This window comes from Hordeum vulgare, chromosome 1H (genome assembly GCF_904849725.1).
Source record: "Hordeum vulgare subsp. vulgare chromosome 1H, MorexV3_pseudomolecules_assembly, whole genome shotgun sequence".
Taxonomy (NCBI): domain Eukaryota; kingdom Viridiplantae; phylum Streptophyta; class Magnoliopsida; order Poales; family Poaceae; genus Hordeum; species Hordeum vulgare.
The window spans coordinates 340247707-340268997 of NC_058518.1; positions in this window are offsets into that span (position 1 = coordinate 340247707).

Consider the following 21291-nt stretch of genomic DNA (forward strand, 5'->3'; position numbering starts at 1 on the left):
TAGCAAGGATGGACGTCGTTCTTTTATCGTTTGTTTTCGTCCATAGTTGGACACTGCTCTTCTACTTGATTACTGTATGTATTGTACTGATGTGACTCTCATGTAGCTTGTGGCGAGTGTAACCCAATTCTATATACTCATCTTTTCAGTACATGTACTTGTAATGATATACATTCTTGCTAAACGACGAGATACGCTTCTATCCCTGTCGAGGCCCTCGCGCCAAAATAAGGATAGGATCGCATCTTGGGCTTTACAAGTTGGTATCAGAGCAGTACCGACCTAGGAGCCCCCTTGATTGATCGAACTTGGGAGAGTTGAGTCTAGTAAAAAACTATTTTGAGGCTAGTTATATATCGGAGAGTAGGATTCTTTTTTCTCCTCTTCTATGCTCTGGTGAGGAATCTTGATGTAAGAAATTTAATTCTTCTCCTCTTCTCACTCAAAAAAAATTAGGATCACGCAGATATTTTTAGAATCTATATGATGTCGATGTGACGGAGTTCTGACTTGGTGCCTTCTGCTGTGTTGATTTTATTCCGGGGATTTGAGCTCTAGGGGATTCTTGAGCACATCGTTATCATTCAGATTTCTTAGTATCTTAGGACGGATGATGTTCGATATTGCTTCCATACTAGTAGTGGCAAGAGGAGTCTGACTTCCCCAGTACTGGTGCAGAGAGGTCCGGATGTATCGCCATACTTAGTATCGTTGTGATTAGAATGGTCTAAGATAGACGAGGTTCTGAGATTCTGGTTATGTGTTGAGGGATGTGATACACTGGACGGATTAGATGCTAGGAGTTGAGTGATGAATTTCTCCTTGTATCCATGGACCCGATTGCATGACCAGAAATTTCGGAAGTTCTTAGGTGGGAATTCAAGTATTCACTTATAGGACAATCTTCCAACAAATGCATGAGGTGAGGTTGGGGTTCGACATCGAGTGGATTCGTTTGTTCACGGTCATTTTACAACGGTTCTTGTTGTGTCCTAAAGAATCCTTGTAGCTTCCTATGACTCGGGGACGCTTCGTATGTCGTGTGTGCTGCCTTGTACATGATGGCTACTGTAGGATAGAGCCCGTGCGAGCCACATCCATGAAAATATCAAACGGAATCTCTCTCATGAATTTGTTCTGGCTAATTTACAATTCACATCCTTTGTTTTGTTGGAGTATGGTAATTCGAGTTGCTTCGATGTCAAATGGTGATTTCATATCTTTCCTAAGTTGTGTTCTCATATTTCTATGAGAGTGCTAATTATTTTGCTCAATCAAGTTGTCTTATCAATTCTTTTCAACCGGAGTTGTCATGTCAATCCCTTTCAACCGGTGTGCTTCTCTTGAGGTGAATTCAATCTTCTCCAAGATTGCAAGATGAGTCTCTCTTTTCTTTCCGGAGTTTGTCCCATCTATCCCAAGTTGTCTTTGTTTCCCCACCCTCCCACCCTTTTCTTCTCTGATTCAATTTTCATCCAAGTGTCTTCTTTTAATTGTTTCTTCTGCTATCTTTTTCTTTTCTCTCTTATTCGATGATTCACTGTGAACATTCTCAGGAGTTTTGAGTTCACCATTCTCCATTATTGTGTTCTTCTCCGGTGGATTCAATTCAAGCTCTCCGTGTTCATCATATCCTTTTCATCCTTTAAATTCTTTCCAGTGTTGGAAATTCTTATTCAAGTATCTCTTGTTTATTCGTCCATCTCTGTTCTATCCAGAGTGTTGAAGATATCTCAGAGTTTCTTGTTCTCAATCCTTTCATTTGTTTCGAGGTTCCCAACCTCATCAAGTTCTTCATTTATACCGGTGCAACCTCTCTTTTCTAATCAATTGTTTCAACGGTGGTTTGTTTTGAGTGGGCCGATAACCCACAGGTTTTTCCAGTATATTTCTTGCCTCTTCTAATGTTTTTTGAAGATCTCTAATTCTTTTTCAAATGTGACATAAGTATGAATTCCATCAGTCATATTCCTTCTTCAAGATAGCTTCAAATTTATTTCTCATCATTGGCTCAACTTTCCCTTGTTCATTATTCTGGAGTGTCTCAGTATTCTTGGTGTTGTGTCTCGTCAGCATGCTCAGCTTGCAAGTTCGAAGGTGTGTTTCTCTCAAATCTTTGTGCATTCTTTTGAAGGTTGTCATTTCAGCCTTGTGTTGTCATCACAATTCTACTCGATCATGAGTATTCCTTCCATATCTATCCAGTGCATTTCAGTGTTGTTATCATTTCTCGACTCTCCGAAGGCCATCATTTCAGAAGATTTCTTCGTTCTCACCTTTCAGCTTTCGTTATCAAATTCTTCTCAACCATTGTCTCTTCGTTCGTATTTCAATTATTCGAGTGCCTTGTTCAAGTTTGTATCTTAGGTGGGTCATGATCTGTTCATTCTCAAGTATATTCGTTCATTCATGCTTGTCTCATTCGTTTCAATTCTTACCGGGGGTTCGTTCAAGATTTCTTCAAGTTAGTGCTCTATCTCTCTATCTCCTCTATTTTCAATAAGAACAAGTGGTATGCTAAATCCGTTGATTGTCATCAATTTAAGTTGATGAAGGATAATCATAACATAATTCTTATTCTTGTTTCTTCCAATCAATCCTTGTTTCTGTTAATGGCTGGTTGTCACCTCATTATTTTGAGATGGTTTTCATAAGTCTATTACAAGCTTGTTCATCTCATTGTTGTTTTTCCAACAACTTTGTTCAATTCTTCTTGCAAGGATGTTTGCCAAATTCATTTGTGGTAGAATTGTCATCTTCTTCTCCATTCTTGTTCCCAATGATCAAGTTTCTAATCTTTTGCTTTGGAGGCCTTGTGATGTTGCTCTATTTCATTCATTATCCCGTCTTTTCAAGATCATGTTATTTCCTTGCCTATCAATTTAGTTGGTTTGTTGTGAATCTTGTCAACATCTTTCCATGTTATCAATTTTGCCTCAATTTCCTACCGAAGTGCTTTCAAAATTTTGTGTGAATTCTTGATTATGTCTCATACCATTCTTCATCTCTTTGCAACTTTCAAGGATCGTTGGTTTCACTCGTTTGTCAAAGAAGTGACTAAGTTTTACTTCTTGCTCTTTCTCATCCTTCTGTCCCTTTCATTCTTAGATCTCGGGTCGAGATCTCTTCTTAGTGTAGGAGAGTTGTAACAGCCCGAGACCGACACTCCAGAAGATTCCCCTTTTATTCCGTTGCCGTCGTGTGATTAGTTTGTTTGTCGCATTCATCATCGCATCATGCGCATCATCTGCATTGCATCGGCAATCCGTTGCCGCTAGTTTTCAAAACTTGCATCCGTTATTAGTTGTCGGTTCTCTCCGTTTTCGTCGTTGTCCATTTCAAGACCAACCACACACGCACGCGCCCGCGGCATCGATAAAATATTTGTTTTTAAAAGTGCCCGGAAAATATTCTCGGATTGAGTCAAAACTTGGGGCGTGGTCTTATTTAGATGTAGGTAGGCCGCCTGCCAAATTTCGTCGCAATCGGAGTCCGTTTGATACCCGAACGGTCGACCGTAGCGGCACCTTCTTCGGTTATCATCGGACATTTGTCATTGTTTTAAGCTCTATTGCTGGGTGCCCGTTTTCCCTATCATCTCACACTAACACCCCTCTACACAGCCTACCTAGCTCACCTAGCCTAAACCTTCGCTTCGGACCGCCCGATCGAGATCCGATGATCGAAATCGGAAGGAAAAACCCCTAACCCTAGATCCCTGCGTATATAAGGAAGGCATAGCCTTCTAAGCTAGAAACCCTAGCTGTCGCCCTCGTTTTCCATGCCGCAACACAGCCCCGCCGCCACTTGGCATCACCAATGCCCCTGCCTCCCACCTCCAGCCACCCAAGCCCGCTGCAACCCGTGTCCGGCCCGCCCGGGCCCGATCACGCCCCTGCGTGCGCAACTCCCTAAGCGCTAGCTCCTCCCGAGATCCTCCTGCTCACACTGGAAGCGAGCTCGCCCTCGTCGCCCCGCCGCCCTCCGCCTTCAGCAACTGCCGGAGGAGGCCGTGATGTATATGCACGCTTCTATTCTTGTAGACTATGTTGGGCCTCCAAGCGCAGAGGTTTATAGGACAGTAGCAATTTCCCTCAAGTGGATGACCTAAGTTTATCGAACTCAGGGAAGTAGAGGTTGAAGATGGTCTCTTTCAAGCAACCCTGCAATTAAGATACAAGAAGTCTCTTGTGTCCCCAACACACCTAATACAATTGTTAGTTGTATAGGTGCACTAGTTCGGCGAAGAGATGTTAAAAGGCAAGTGATATGGATGGTAAAACGAGGTATTGTAAATCTGAAATAAAAATGGCAGCAAGCAAACATGAAACAAAACTGAAATTAAACGGTTTTCAATGGTGGGAAACAAGGCCTAGGCTTCATACTTTCACTAGTGGCAACTCCCAACAACATTAACATAGTCTAATCACATGATATTTCCACTAAAACATGCAATGGAGACGTACTCGGAGGTCATTCCTTTGTGATCAAGAGAGGATGATAATTATGTAGGGCTACAAAATCACACCTGAGAGTTCATAGTTCTCATCTATGGATTTCCTAATGTCACCGCGGCCATGCAAAGAGAGTACCACAATCACGAGAACATATCTCAAGGATAGTCAAAGACAAGCACCAAGAGACTCTCAATCTTCAATCAATTCACAAAAGAGAAAATCACTCATGAAAATATTCTTCTAATCCATGTCCAATAGACCGCTATCACCATGGTCTCGGAGATTATACTAGATAAGATCAAGTGAGTACATCAATCCAATACATAGAAGAAGGGGAAACATCCTGGGATCACCCTAGATTAACATAGCCTATGATCACAATCAAGATCATATCATGGGAGAGAGAATTAACCACATAGCTACTGTAGAAGACCTCAGCCCCGAGGAGGAACTACTCCCGCTTCATGGAGGGAGGAAGCAACATCGATGGAGATGAATCTGGGGGCACTTCCCTGTCCCGGCAGGGTGCCGGCAGAGGAACTTTGGTCCCCCGAAACTTGTTGGCGATGGCGGCGGAGATCGGAATTGCTTCTGGAGAAAAGGGTTCCGGCATCAGGGTTTCCTCCACGAGGGTAAAAATAGGAGCCATGGTAGGGCACTAGAGAAGGTGGGCCCCACCCACGAGGCCTCTCCGCGCGGCCAGGGGGCAGGCCCCCTCGAGGCGTGGTGACTCCCCTCTGGCCAACCTTGATGCTTCGTGAAGCTTCCGTCACGCTGATTTTTATATATTTTTCTCGGGATTTTTGGGAATCTGAAAATTGGGGTAAAGTCCGTGCAAATAAAGACATCAACAGACCGAAACTAGCACTGGGTGCACTGAGTTAGTAGGTTAGTCGAAATATGTGTAAAAAGGTATAAAAGTGTAGCAAAACATATAACAATGTCACCCAAAAGAGCATGGAGCAAAGAGAAATTATAGATACGTTTGGGACGTATCAACATCCCCAAGCTTAATTCCTTCTCGTCCTCGAGTCGGTAAATGATAACACAACTAATTTCTGTGGTGACATGCTAACACACATATAAGAACTGCAAAGTAAAGCAAGATATGCAATTCAAGTAAAGACAATAACAAGCAAGAGTCTATATCTAGTATTGAAATTAGTAAAGTAATAACATAAAGGTGCAAGAGCTCTCACTGTGCGTGACTCGAATGTCTCCAAATGGTGTTTGCCTGCAAGTAGTGGGAGATGGGTTGAGAGCATAAAAATAGTTTTTAATTGAAAACTCAATATACTAAAACTTCACACTTGGTCTCCTTCGGAATCTTATTTTGACTCATCCCCAGACCAGTAGTGAGGCACAAGTCAAAATGATCCTCTCCCTTTCGACTTTGAGCAATCATGCAATGGATGAGAGCAAGCAAGATATATTGACACTTAGGATGGCAAAGAGAATAATGATGGGGAAGGAAGACAAAGAAAAGTGCAAAAGGCTCACATCAATGAGGACAATCATAGGCGAGAGAAAGCCAAATGATAGATACGATGTGAGGAGTAGGGATTTCCATGCAACGGATGCACATATGAGCTAAGGTAAGCTCTCCAATGGAACTAGTGGGGGTGCATCAAACTTGCTTGCTCATGAATACCTAGAGCTCATTTGAGGAGGCTCATCTTTGGAATATACAAGCCAAGTTCTATAGTGTAAGGGTCCCCACATAGTTATGCATGAATGAAATCTCTATGGAGCACAAATATAACAATGGAGTACGAGTGTGGATCTTTCAAAAGGAATAGTAGTGTTGTCCCCTTCTCTCTTTTTATTTCCTTTATTTCCTTTTTTTGTGGCCTCTTTGGCTCTTTCTATTTATCTCTCATTTGTCCTCTTTGGGATCTTTTCATGTGTCCTCTTTGGGATCTTTTAATTTGTCCTCTTTGGGATCTTTTCCTCACTTAACGGCAACACTCTATTTTTTACAAGAACAAAAGGAAAAAATCTTCACACTTTATAAGAAGTACTCAACATAAAGATAAATGAAAACTGTCATGATGTATGCCTCTGTCAGTGTAGCAGGATATGCAATGATACTAGCGCGTCATGTAGCAGTAATAAGGGCAAAGCCCAACTATCATGCGGCTCCTTGATCAAGCAAAATCATGTATGACATGAAGATCAAGTCATGAGATGGTGGATGTTGCATGGCAATGTATCTCGGAAAGGCTTTGGAAATGCCTTAATAGGTAGGTATGGTGGTTGTTTTGAGGAAGGATATAATGAGGCTTATGATGACAGAGCGTATCATGCCAAGGGTTTGGATGCACCGGCGAAGTATGCGCCAACTCTCAAGATGAGAAAGGGCAATGCACGGTACCAAAGAGGCTAGCAAAATATGGATGGTGGAAGTGCCAACAATCGAATACTCACATTAGTCCGAAGAAATCATGCATTTATTATCGGTAACTCTCTATCTAGTCAGGAGATTCACAAAGAGAAAAGTACCCCAAGGAGGAGTGTTTGGGGGTTTACTTATCCTTGCGCATCCTCGACCCATGATAACGTGAGGGTACTCTATATATTCCAGCCCCTCGAGAGGTTAGCGATCCATCTAGTAGCTAGAGTTCTCAACAAATTTCTAGTTTTGGAAAATACACACGAATTTCCCAAAATACGATTCCTAACACTAATAGGCTCAAGCTCTTGACACCAAAAGTCCAAACATTACTCAAATCAATACCTCAAAACTATTGCAAGTTACTACTATACTTAAATAGCTACCTCAATTACCTACTCATGCAAGGCACACAACTCAGTGCAACAAGTTAACTCTCTAAACAAGAGAAGCATGATAACTCAAGAGAGTTTCCAAAGCAACCTAAATAAAATCTCTTAAAAATAACAAGCATGAAAACTAAGAGCTAAGCATGACAGCAGCTACGAAAAGATAAATAACACACACAAAGATAAGCATGAAAACCCATGTTGTGTTCTATGGTAGAGTGGAGCGTGTTTCTCTCCCACAAAAATAAGGCTAGGGTCCAACTTGTTATGAACAGCAAACAAAACTAAAACAAACTAAAAAGTAAAGAGCGGGACGCTCCAAGCATAGCACATAACATATGAAGTGATAAAAATATAGCATGGAGAAGATGAACTGATGATTGTTGATGGAGAAGGGGATGCCCCCGTGCATCCCCAAGCTTACACGGTTGAGTCTCCTTGAATATTTCTTGGGGGTGCATGGGGGCATCACCAAGCTTGAGCGCTTGACACTCTGGATCTTCTTTCATCATCTTCCGTCGCATACTTCAAAACTCCCTTCATACGAAACTCATCATAAACTGATTAGAGTCATTAGTGCCAATAATAAAATAATTTATTCTCTACTTGAAATAAAGATTTTCACGAAGAGATACTATTTTTAAATATTTCCAAAAGTTTTTTGCAAATAAAAATCAAGTTCAGATTTGCAAAACAATGAAAACGGAAAGCAGGGCAGAATCTCGGAAAAACAGACCAACATGTAGTAAATAAATTTTTAGGGGCACTTCTGTAACTCAAATCAAAAAACTCAGAACACACGCGAGAAAGACAATTATATATATCATACTTTCAAAACAAATTAGATCAAACAAATGATCTGGTGATTTTTGGCGAATTTTTCCGTCAAGCAGACATAATCTGTTTCTGGACAGCATGTCACAACTTTTGAACTTTCTTGCAATCGGAGGCTAAAACATGGCACAAAGCCTGAAAATAAAGATACAATGATGTTTATACAGTAGTAACAAGCATTAAGACCACTAAAAAATTAAAGTAAAAACTAAAAGTAAAGATAACAAGGGTTGTCTCCCTAGAGCTCTTTCTTTATAGCCATAAAGATAGGCTTAAGATTTTGATACGTCTCCATCGTATCTACTTTTCCAAACTCTTTTGCCCTTGTTTTGGACTCTAATTTGCATGATTTGAATGGAACTAACCCGGACTGAGTTGTTTTCAGCAGAATTGCCATGGTGTTGTTTTTGTGCAGAAATGAAAGTTCTCGAAACGTCATGAAAATTTACGGAGAATATTTCTAGAAAATATGAAAAATACCTGCGCAAAGATCCACCGGAGGGGGTAAGCCAGTGGGACACAAGCCCTGTGGCCGCGGCCACCCCCCAGGCCGCGCCATGAGGGCTTGTGGGGCCCACGTGGCTCTGCCGCCCCCAATTCCAGCGCTATTTATCCCCTTTTGTCCTAAAAAAATCACGAGAGAAGATTTCATCGCGCTTTCAATCCAAAAGCGCCGCCACATCCCGTTCTTCATCTGGAGGACAGATCCGGAGTCTGTTTTGGGCTCCGGATCAAGGAGATCGTCGCCATCATCATCATCAACCTTCTTCCCTCTCCAATTCCATGCATCTCTTCATCGTTCGTGAGTAATCTATTCGTAGGCTCGCTGGGCGGTGATGAGTAGGATGAGATCTATCATGTAATCGAGTTAGTTTTGACGGGGATTGATCCCTAGTATCCACTATGTTCTGAGATTGATGTTGCTACTACTTTGCCATGCTTAATGCTTGTCACTAGGGCCCGAGTGTCATGATTTCAGATCTGAAATTATTATGTTGTCACCAATATATGTGTGTTTTAGATCCGATCTTGCAAGTTGTAGTTACCTACTATGTGTTATGATCCGGCAACCCCGGAGTGACAATAACCGGAACCACTCCCAGTGATGACCATAGTTTGAGGAGTTCATGTGTTCACCAAGTGCTAATGCGTTGGTCCGGTTCTTTATTAAAAGGAGGACCTTAATATCACGTAGTATCCATTTGTACCCCGCTGCCACGGGAGGGATGGACAATAGATGTCATGTGATACGTCTCAAACGTATCTATAGTTTTTGATGGTTTCACAATGTTATCTTGTCTTCTTTGGATGTTTTATGTACCTTTTATATATTTTTTGGGACTAACTTATTAATTCAGTGCCAAGTGCCAGTTCCTGTTTTTTCTGTGTTTTTGACTCTTTTCAGATCTGATTTTGGAACGGATTCCAAACGGAATAAAAACCCTGAAATGATTTTTTCCCGAACGAAAGAAGATCAGGGGGCCTCTGGGCCAAGCGAGGTGGGCCCCAGGGAGCCCACAAGCTCCCACCCCGCCACCAGGGGGGCAGCAGTGTTAGGGCTTGTGGCCTCCCTGGCCTCCCCTTGACCTAGAGTCTTGGCCTATATATTCCCAAATATTCAGCAGAAAATGAGGGGAGCCTCGAAAATACATTTCCGCCGCCGCAAGCTTCCGTTTCCACGAGATCTCATCTGGAGACCCTTCCCGGCGCCCTGCCGGAGGGGACTTTGGAGTTGGAGGGCTTCTTCACCATCATCATCGCCCCTCCAATGACTCGTGAGTAGTTCACTTCAGACCTACGGGTTCGTAGTTAGTAGCTAGATGGCTTATTCTCTCTCGTGGATCTTCAATACAAAGTTCTCCATGATCTTCATGGAGATCTATCCGATGTAATCTTCTTGGGCGGTGTGTTTGTCGAGATCCGATGAATTGTGGATTTGTGATCAGATTATCTATGATATATATTTGAGTCTTTGCTGATTTCTTATATGCATGATTTGATATCCTTGTAAGTCTCTCCGAGTCTTGGGTTTTGTTTGACCAACTATATCTATGATTCTTGCAATGGGAGAAGTGCTTGGTTTTGGGCTCTACCATGTGGTGACCTCTCCCAGTGACAGGGGCAGCAAGGCACACATCAAGTAGTTGCAATCAAGGGTAAAAAGATGGGGTTTTTATCATTGGTTTGAGATTATCCCTCTACATCATGTCATCTTGCTTAAGGCGTTACTCTGTTCTTATGGACTTAATACACTAGATGCATGCTGGATAGCGGTCGACGTGTGGAGTAATAGTAGTAGATGCAGAAAGTATCGGTCTACCTTTTTTGGACGTGATGCCTATAGATATAATCATTGCATAGATATCGTCACGACTTTGCGCGGTTCTATCAATTGCTCGACAGTAATTTGTTCACCCACCGTCTACTTGCTTTCTTGAGAGAAGCCACTAGTAAACACTACGGCCCCCGGGTCTATTCACATCCATTGTTTACATCTCCGCTTTTACTTTGCTTTGTTACTTTGTTGCTTTCGGTTCTCACTTGGCAAACAATCTATAAGGGATTGACAACCCCTTCATAGCGTTGGGAGCAAGTTTTTGTGTTTGTGCAGGATCTTGTGATATTCCTCCACCGGATTGATACCTTGGTTCTCAAACTGAGGGAAATACTTACCGTCGCTATGCTACATCATCCTTTCCGCTTCGAGGGAACACCAACGCAAGGCTCCAAGGCCACAGGGGAAATCCTTTGCATACTTGCCTAGGAAGTCCCTTAAGGCGTAGCCACAGCTGAAGGATTCCTGGTGCCGTCGACACGACTATTTTTGGCACCGTTGCAAGGGGAAGCACAGCTGACATCAGAAGCATTTCTGGCACCGTTGCCGGGGAGGAGAAATCAAGATCTATCCAAGTAGGTCTCACAAACTCATCTCTTGCATTTACTTTTTTTTGCCAGTTGCCTCTCGTTTTCCTCTCCCCCACTTCACATTTGTCGTTTTCATTTGCCTTTCTCCTTTGCTGTTTTCTTTTACCTTTTGCCTTTTTCGTTTGCCCTTTTTCTCTCGCTTGCTTTCTGTTCGCTTGTGTGCCATGTGCCTTCAATATGCTTGCATCTGCGTTTGTTAATCTCTTTAAGAGACCCACTTATGTGGAACAAATTTCTAGTGAGTTCAGGGCACTTGACTTTCTTTATGGAGTTTTGCATGAGATGTGTGAACCTGAAAATTGTGAGGAAGAAATTTATGAAGTGATTCACGAGGTTTCCTTGGATGAAAAGCATGATTGCAATGGTTTCACTATAAATTCTATTAGTGATAATCATGCTAAAAATATGCAAAACCCTAAGCTTGGGGATGCTAGTTTTGCTTTGTCCACTACATGTTGCAATAATCATGATTGGGGTGATGATCTTTCTTATGATCTTGAAAATTTGTTCAAACCTCATGATGAATATGATATTTGCAATAACATTGAAAGTGGGTTTGGAGAAGTCATGACTTTAGTTGACGATAATGCCACTATTTTTGAAGAGCGTCAACTTTGCATGCATGTGGATCATGAAAAGAATATCCTATGGGATAGCTATATTGTTGAATTTGAATATGATCCCACATGTAATTGCTATGAGAGAGGGAAATATTGTGGTAGAAATTTTCATGTTACCAATTCACCTCTCGTGATGTTGAGATTGCTCTTGTCTCTTTCTTCTTCCTTGCATTTGGCAACTATTGGTTGTCTTGACAATCTGTTTTCCTATAAAATGCCTATGCATAGGAAGTATGTTAGACTTAGATGTGATTTTCACATGCTTTAGGATGCTCTCGTTGTGCTTCAATTCTTGTCTTTTGTGAGAGCATCATCGAATGCCTAGCTAAGGGCGTTAAACAATAGCGCCAGTTGGGAGGCAACCCAACGAATCTATCCTTTTTCTTTATGTTTTGTGTTTTCCACACTTTCATAATTCTGTTATGATTGTGTTTTTTGTGTTTATTTTTTCGTTTGTGCCAAGCAAAACCGTTATGATTAGTCTTAGGGATGATCGTTTGGTCATGCTGGAAAAGACAGAAACGTTCTGCTCACGGAAAGAATTTTCGTTTTTTTGGGTAAGAGATTTTGAGTTGATTCTTTTTGCTTCTGATTGCTACGCAAATTCTTCAGACTGTAGTAATTTTTCAGAATTTTTGAAGTACCAGAGGTATACTAAATATATAGATTGCTACAGACTGGTCTGCTGTTAACAAATTCTGTTTTTGTTGTGTTGGTTGCTTATTTTGATGAAATTATGGATAGTATCGGGGGGGGGGGGGGGTATTAGCCATGGAAGATTGAAAATACAGTAACCCAACATCAGCACAAGTAGAATTTAAGTTTGCTACAGTACCTAAGGAAGTGGTGGTTTGCTTTCTTGTACTAATGTTATCACGAGTTTCTGTTTATGTTTCGTGTTGTGAAGTTTTCAAGTTTTGGGTGAAGTTCTTATGGACAAAAAGATAAAGAGTGGCAAGAGCTCAAGCTTGGGGATGCCCAAGGCATCCCAAGATATTCAAGGATGTCGTAAAAGCCTAAGCTTGGGGATGCCCCGGGAAGGCATCCCCTCTCTCGTCTTCAATCCATCGGTAACGTTACTTGTGGCTATATTTTTATTCACCACATGTTATGTGTTTTTGCTTGGAGCGTCTCGTCTCGTAGGAGTATTTTATTTCTTTTATTGTGTCACAATCATCCTTGCTGCTCACCTAGAGAGAGAGACATGCACTCACCGTGATTTTGTCGAGCTTCACTTATATCTTTTGGTAGACAATTCAGCTCACATGTGCTGCACTTATATCTTTTGAGCTAGATACTTTTGCTCTATGTGCTTCACTTATATCTTTTGGAGCACAACAGTGCGTGGCTTGGTAGTTGATCTATGATTTGAAAGTAGTCTCAAAAGGGGTAGTTATCCAAAGGGATACGAAAACTTCCACCTTCATGTGCATTGAATAGTTAGAGAAGTTTGATTCATCTCGATTAGTTTTGAGTTGTGGTTATGGTAATTTTGAAGTCATGCTAGTAAGGTGTTGTGGGTCTAGAAATACTTGCGTTGAAGTTACTGATTCCCGTAGCATGCACATATGGTGAACCGCTATGTGATGAAATCTGAGCATGATTAGTATATTGATTGTCATCCTTTGCGTGGCGGTCGGGATCGCGCAATGGTTTATACCTACCAACCCTTCCCCTAGGAGTATGCGTTGAATGCTTTGTTTCGATTACTAATAAAACTTTTGCAACAAGTATATGAGTTCTTCATGACTAATGTTGAGTCCATGGTTTAGATGCACTTTCACCTTCCACCATCACTATCTTCTTAGTGTCGTGCAACTTTCGCCGGTGCACAAAACCCACCATTAGCCTCCCTCAAAACAGGCACCATACCTACCTACTATGGCTTTTTCGAAGTCATTCCAAGATATATTGTCATGCAACTACCACCATGACATGTGCCACCATGTCTACATTGCCATTGCATGATCGTAAGATAGCTAGCATGATGTTTCCATTGATGTCTATGCCATGCTAGATCATTGCCACGGTACACTACCGAAGGCATTCCATATAGAGTCATAGTTGCTCTAAGTTTTGAGTTGAAAGTGTGATGATCATCATTAATGGAGCATTGTCCCATGTGAGGAAATAAAAGAGGCCAAAGAAGCCCACCCAAAAAAAAAGAGGCCAAAGAGCCCACCAAAAAATATATATAAAAAAATGAGAGAAAAAGAGAGAAGGGACAATGCTACAACTTTTTCCACACTTGTGCTTATTAAACACCATGATCTTCATGATTGAGAGTCTCTCGTTTTGTCACCATCATATAGCTAGTGGGAAATTTTCATTATATAACTTGGCTTGTATATTCCAATGATAGGCTTCCTCAAAATTGCCTTAGATCTTCGTGAGCAAGCAAGTTGGATGCACACCCACTGGTTTTCTTTAAGATCTTTCACATACTCTTAGCTCTAGTGCATCATTTGTATGGCAATCCCTACTCATTCGCATTGATATCTATTGATGAGCATCTTCATAGCTCATTGATATGCCTAGTTAATGTGACTATCTTCTCTTTTTTGTCTTGCAACCTCTACCACACTCCACACCATCTATAGTACTATAACCATGGCTCACGCTCATGTATTCTGTGAGAGTTGAAAAGGTTTGAGAAAGTAAAGGTGTGAAACAATTACTTGGCCAATACCGGGGTTGTGCATGATTTAAATTCGTTGTGCAATGATGATAGAGCATAGCCAGACTATATGCTTTTGTAGGGATAACTTTCTTTTGGCCTTGTTATTTTGAAAGTTCATGATTACCTTGCTAGTTTGCTTGAATTATTATTGTTTCCACGTCAATAGAAAACTATTGTTTTGAATCTAACGGATCTGAACATTCACATAACATAAGAGGAATTACAAAGGACACCTATGTTAGGTAGCATGAAAGCATCAAAAATTCATTCTTTATCACTTCCCTACTCGAGAACGAGCAGGAGTTAAGCTTGGGGATGTTTGATACGTCTCAAATGTATCTATAGTTTTTGATGGTTTCACGCTGTTATCTTGTCTTCTTTGGATGTTTTATGTACCTTTTATATCTTTTTTGGGATTAACTTATTAATTCAGTGCCAAGTGCCAGTTCCTGTTTTTTGTGTGTTTTCGACTCTTTTCAGATGTGATTTTGGAACGGAGTCCAAACGGAATAAAAAACCCGAAATGATTTTTTCCCGAACGGAAGAAGATGAGGGGGCCTCTGGGCCAAGCCAGGTGGGCCCTAGGGAGCCGACAAGCTCCCACCCCGCCACGAGGGCGGGCGGTGTCAGGGCTTGTAGCCTCCCTGGCCGCCCCCTGACCTAGATCCTTGGCCTATATATTCCCAAATATTCAGCAAAAAATGAGGGGAGCCTCGAAAATACTTTTCCGCCGCCGCAAGCTTCCGTTTCCGCGAGATCTCATTTGGAGACCCTTCCCGGCGCCCTGCCGGAGGGGACTTCGGAGTTGGAGGGCTTCTTCATCATCATCATCGCCCTTCAATGACTCGTGAGTACTTCACTTCAGACCTACGGGTCCGTAGTTGTAGCTAGATGGCTTCTTCTCTCTCTTGGATCTTCAATACAAAGTTCTCCATGATCTTCATGGAGATCTATCCGATGTAATCTTCTTGGGCGGTGTGTTTGTCGAGATCCGATGAATTGTGGATTTGTGATCAGATTATCTATGATATATATTTGAGTCTTTGCTGATTTCTTATATGCATGATTTGATATCCTTGTAAGTCTCTCCTAGTCTTGGGTTTTGTTTGGCCAACTAGATCTATGATTCTTGCAATGGGAGAAGTGCTTGGTTTGGGGTTCTACCATGTGGTGACCTTTCCGAGTGACAGTAGGGGCAGCAAGGCACACATCAAGTAGTTTCCATCAAGGGTAAAAAGATGGGGGTTTTAACATTGGTTTGAGATTATCCCTCTACATCATGTCATCTTGCTTAAGGCGTTACTCTGTTCTTATGGACTTAATACACTAGATGCATGCTGGATAGCGGTCGACGTCTGGAGTAATAGTAGTAGATGCAGAAAGTATCGGTCTACTTGTTTTGGATGTGATGCCTATGGATATAATCATTGCATAGATATCGTCACGACTTTGCGCGGTTCTATCAATTGCTCGACAGTAATTTGTTCACCCACCGCCTACTTGCTTTCATGAGAGAAGCCACTAGTAAACACTACGGCCCCCGGGTCTATTCACGTCCATCGTTTGCATCTCCGCTTTTACTTTGCTTTGTTACTTTGTTGCTTTCAGTTCTCACTTGGCAAACGATCTATAAGGGATTGACAACCCCTTCATAGCGTTGGGAGCAAGTTTTTGTGTTTGTGCAGGATCTTGTGATACTCCTCCACCGGATTGATACCTTGGTTCTCAAACTGAGGGAAATACTTACCGTCGCAGTGCTACATCATTCTTTCCGCTTCGAGGGAATACCAACGCAAGGCTCCAAGGCCACGGGGGAAATCCTTTGCATACTTGCCTAGGAAGTCCCTTAAGGCGTAGCCGCAGCTGAAGGATTCCTGGTGCCGTCGACACGACTATTTTTGGCGCCGTTGCAAGGGGAAGCACAGCTGACATCATCATGCAAGTTCTTTTCCCTAAGCACGTATGACTACACACGGAATGCATGCCTACATCACATTGACGAACGGGAGCTAGTCACATATCTCTCCGTGTTATAACTGTTGCATGGTGAATGTCATCCAGCAAATCACGGATCCATTGCCTACGAGTTTGTCCCACTGCCATTGTTACTTGCTACTGCTGTTACTCGCTACTGCTGCTACTTGCTACTGATGTTACTCGGTACTGCTTCTACTTGCTACTGCTGCTACTTGCTACTGCTGTCACTACTGCTGTTCCTTGCCACTGCTGTTACTCGTTACACTGCTGCTACCTGCTACAATACTTTTCTGGCGCCATTGATACAACAGTTAGGAATAGTCTGCCTTATCAACAGATCATTTCTGGCACCGTTGCTATTATACTACCTTTGCTGCTTATATCCTGCTTGCAGATACTAATCTTTCATGTGTGGTTGAGCTGACGCCTCAACTGCTAATACTGGAGAATATCCTTTCATTCCCATCGTGTCGAACCAACAAATTTGGGTTGAATACTCTACCCTCGAAAACTGCCGCGATCCCACGCGCTGGTGGGCCATTGCAAGACAATTGCTAATTGTTGAGCAACTGGGGAGCAACTCTTTTCTGGCGTCGTTGCCGTGGAGGCATCAAGTCACGAATAGTTGCACGTCAACAACATTTTTCTATCGCTGTTGCCAGGGAAGGATAGCTATATTCTCTGAGTCACTTGGGATTTATATCTGCTGATCACTATGAAGAATCTGAAAGATCCAAGAACCTAAGTCTTGCCCTCAACTACGAGGGGAGGTAAGGAACTGCCATCTAGCTCTGCACTTGATTCACCTTCAGTTATGAGTAAGTTTGCGACACCACCTCCTGCTAGAAATCTTATTATGTCGCATGTGCTTGATGATGCTTATGATGCTACTATGCCTGATACTGCTAGAGATGTTATGCCTGATACTGCTAGAGATGGTATGCATGATACTACTAGAGATGCTATGCTTGATAATGCTTTGCCTGATGATGCTAGAGATGCTATTTTGCCTGATGATGCTATGCTTGATACTGCTAGAGATACTACTTTGCCTGATATGCCACTAGGGGTATTCCTTGATGCTCATATTGCTAGAGTTACTGCCAATGCTCGTGATGCTTCTGAAATTGCCGATACTATTGAGATAGAACCTGCTTTTGCTCCTACTAGATCTAGCTCTCCTAGATATGAATTGCCTGATATACCTGAGGGTTATGTTATGGAGGGAGAGATAGCTGAGGATTTTCTTGCGTGTAAGGATGCCTATGACGCTGAGAAATTACTTCTCAAGTGGAAGGAAAAATCTCTGAAAGCTAGGATGAAATACGACCTGAAGTTTGCCACCTCACCTATCTTTATCACCGATGAGGATTATGAATTCTGTGTCGACCCTGAGATAATCTCTCTAGTCGAATCTGATCCTTTCCACAGTTATGAGTCTGAGACGGTCGTAAGCCATCTTACTAAACTACACGATATAGCCACCTTTTTCACTAGTGAGGAGAAGATCCGCTACTACTATATCCTTAAGTTGTTTCCTTTCTGTGTAAAGGATGACGCTAAAGTCTGGTTCACTTCTCTTGCTCCTGGATGTGTGAGTAGTCCCCAGGATATGGTCTATTACTTCTGTGAGAAATATTTCCCTGCCCATAAGAAGCAAGCTGCCTTGCAGGAAATATACAACTTTGCTCAACTCAAAGAAGAGAGTCTCGCACAAGCTTGGGGGAGGCTCATCCAGCTACAGAATGCTTTGCCTGATCACCCTCTTAATAAGAACGAGATACTTGATATCTTCTATAACGGACTTACCGATGCTTCTAGAGACCACCTAGATAGTTGTGTCGGTTGTGTTTTTAGGGAATGAACTGTAGAACAAGCTGAGATCCTACTGAATAACATCTTGATCAACGATAATGCTTGGACTATCCCTGAACCACCTCCTAAGCCAACTCCTAAGAAAAGAGGTATTCTATTCCTCAGTCCCGAAGATATGCAAGAAGCCAAGAAATCTATGCAAGAGAAAGGCATTATATCTCAAGAAGTCAAAAATCTACCGCCCATCAAAGAGATCCATGGTCTCGATAACCCGATAGAGGTAGTAGAGGTAAATTCTCTGCGTAGATTCAATGAGAGTGATATTCCTTTTGACAAACCTACTAGCCTATGCTTTGATGAATTTGACAACTTTGTTGCCAAACAACAGAGTTTCAATGATTATGTTAGCAGACAATTGCAACAAAGTACTCATATGCTTAGTCATTTAAGTGCTTGTGTAGACAGAAATGTCAATGATCTGAAGCTTCTGAGTAAACATGCCTCTATGATTACTACTCAGGTAGAACAAGTACTTAAAGCTCAGAATGACTTGCTCAATGAATTAAATGACAACTCTATTAGAGTCATTACTAGAGGGGGCAAAATGACTCAGGAACCTTTGTATCCTAAAGGCCATCTTAAGAGAATTGATCAAGATTCTCAAGGAATTAATGCTGATACACCCAGTTATCCTAAGAAGAAGAAGGATGATAGAAACTTACATGTCAGTTCACCAAATATTGTCACACCTGAAGAACCAAATGATATTTCTGCGCCTGATGCAGAAACACAATCTACTGATGAACTTGAACCTGGTGACAATATGGATAGCGATGTTCATAATAATGCTCAACCTAGCAATGATAAGGATGTGGAGATTGAACTTACGGTTAATCCTGATAACTCACAACCTAAGAGATACGATAAGAATGACTTTACTGCTAGGAAGCATGGTAAAGAAAGGGAGCCATGGGTTCAGAGACCCATGCCCTTTCCTCCTAAGCCATCCAAGAAAAAGGATGATGAGGATTTTGAGCGCTTTATTGAAATGTTGAGACCCGTCTTTCTGCAGATGCGGTTAATTGATATGCTCAAAATGTCTCCATATGCCAAGTACATGAAAGATATCGTGACTTATAAGAGGAGGATACCTGAAGTTGAGATTTCCGCCATGCTTGCTAATTATACCTTCAAGGGTGGAACTTCGAAGAAACTAGGTGATCCCGGTGTGCCCACTATACCTTGCTCCATTAAAGGAAACTACATAAGAACTGCCTTATGTGACCTTGGAGCCGGTGTTAGTGTTATGCCTCTCTCTCTTTATCGTAGACTTGAACTGGATAAGTTGACACCCACTGAAATTTCTCTGCAAATGGCCGACAAATCAACTGCTTTCCCTGTCGGCATTTGCGAGGATGTGCCTGTTGTGGTTGCTAACGTTACTATCTTGACGGACTTTGTTATCCTGGATATTCTTGAGGATGATGCTATGGCGATCATTCTTGGAAGACCGTTCTCTAACACCACCAGGGCTGTTATAGATTGCAGCAAAGGCAATGTCATCTTCCATGTCAACGGTAATGAGCATACAGTGCACTTTCCGAAGAAACGATATCAAGTACATTGCATCAATGCTATTGAAAAGCTTCATCGATTCTTATTGGGAGCTTTGAATGCCCTATTCCTCGTGTTAAGATGAAGTATGATTTGCTTGTTGGGGGGATTCATATCCCCATTGAGGTGACTTAGTGTCTATTCGACAATTCTCCGTTTCCTTTTGTGATTCGAAAAAGTTTCGTCATGAGGATTTGATCAACCCCATTGACGGATTTCTTTCGGTGACCATGAAATGGATGAATCAATGAGTCACATACCTCTCTTTTAAGCTTTCACTTTGTGTTGCTTAGAAGAAAAATGATAGGTTTAGTTTAGTTTTCCCTGTTTTCTGTCTTAGCGTCCCACAGAAAAGTACCCCGAAAATAAAAGTTCTCCGATGGTCCTGAAAATTAGATATGATTTTTTCTGGATTTTTTGAAAAATACTGGGACTGAGAGCTGGCCTGGGGGGCACACCAGTGGGCCACAAGCCCTGTTGTCGCGACCTCCCCCCTAGCCACGTCCACCAAGCTTGTGGGGTGCACAGGGACCCCCTCCACTCATTCCAGCTCCCATCCTCTTCTTCTACCTCCAGAAAAAATCGTTTCGCAGCTCAAACCCGTGTTCTTGCTCATTTGGCTGTGATTTCCGATCTCCTTGCTCAAAGCACCATTCTCCGAACCGTTTTGGGGAAATTACTCCTTGGTAAGCGACTCCTCCATTGGTCCAATTAGTTTCTACTCTAGTACTTTATCCTTCGCGTATTCTTGCTACCTTGGTGACCCTGTTCTTGAGCTTGAAATGTTGATTTTAGCTGGTCCCAAGTAGTTTTAACGCGTGATATGGTCTCTAGGCACTAGTAGGAGTAGTTGCTAGAAGGTGTGGTTGGTCTTTATTCACTTTTCTCTTGAACTTCAAAAATTTCAGCAAAAGAAATTATGTTTAGGAGGAAGTTTCATGGTGGTTCCTCAAGTAAGAAGGGTCCCCGTCTTTCTATTCGGGAGCCCGGTCCTTATCAACTAAGGGACACACTGGTACAACCATGTGAATGGCCTTCCGATGAGTTCATGATCGAAGCAGGCTTCAAGGATGAGTTTGATACACTTGTCCGCAATGCCGGGCTAGAAGAATTCCTCTCAGATAAATGTGAACAGTATGCTTTGCTCACTGCCTATTTCGTGCATAGATTTAAATTTTCAGTTGGCCGTGACTCATCCATACTGCTTGATCTGTATGATAAATCCTACACCATGGATTTGGAGGATTTCAATAGGATTTGCAAGATACCCGATGGGGGTAGTCTTAATGATCCGGCTAAGTCTTCGGTTAGAGATTTTGTCTCAAGTATAACTGTTGGAGAAACTAGAGACATCACACAAGCTACCATAGGAAGCATTCATTTCCCTGCCTTGCACTACTTTGCCCTCTTCATAGGTAGATGCATTAACGACAAGGTTGAACATTGTCACCTATGCGCATCCGACCTTAGTATCCTTAAGAGCGCAGTAACGGGTGACAAAAGCTTCAACATGGGAGCTATTATAGCAAGGAGGCTGAATAAGAATGCTATTGATGGGGATTTCTTTGGCGGCATCTATGCCACCCGC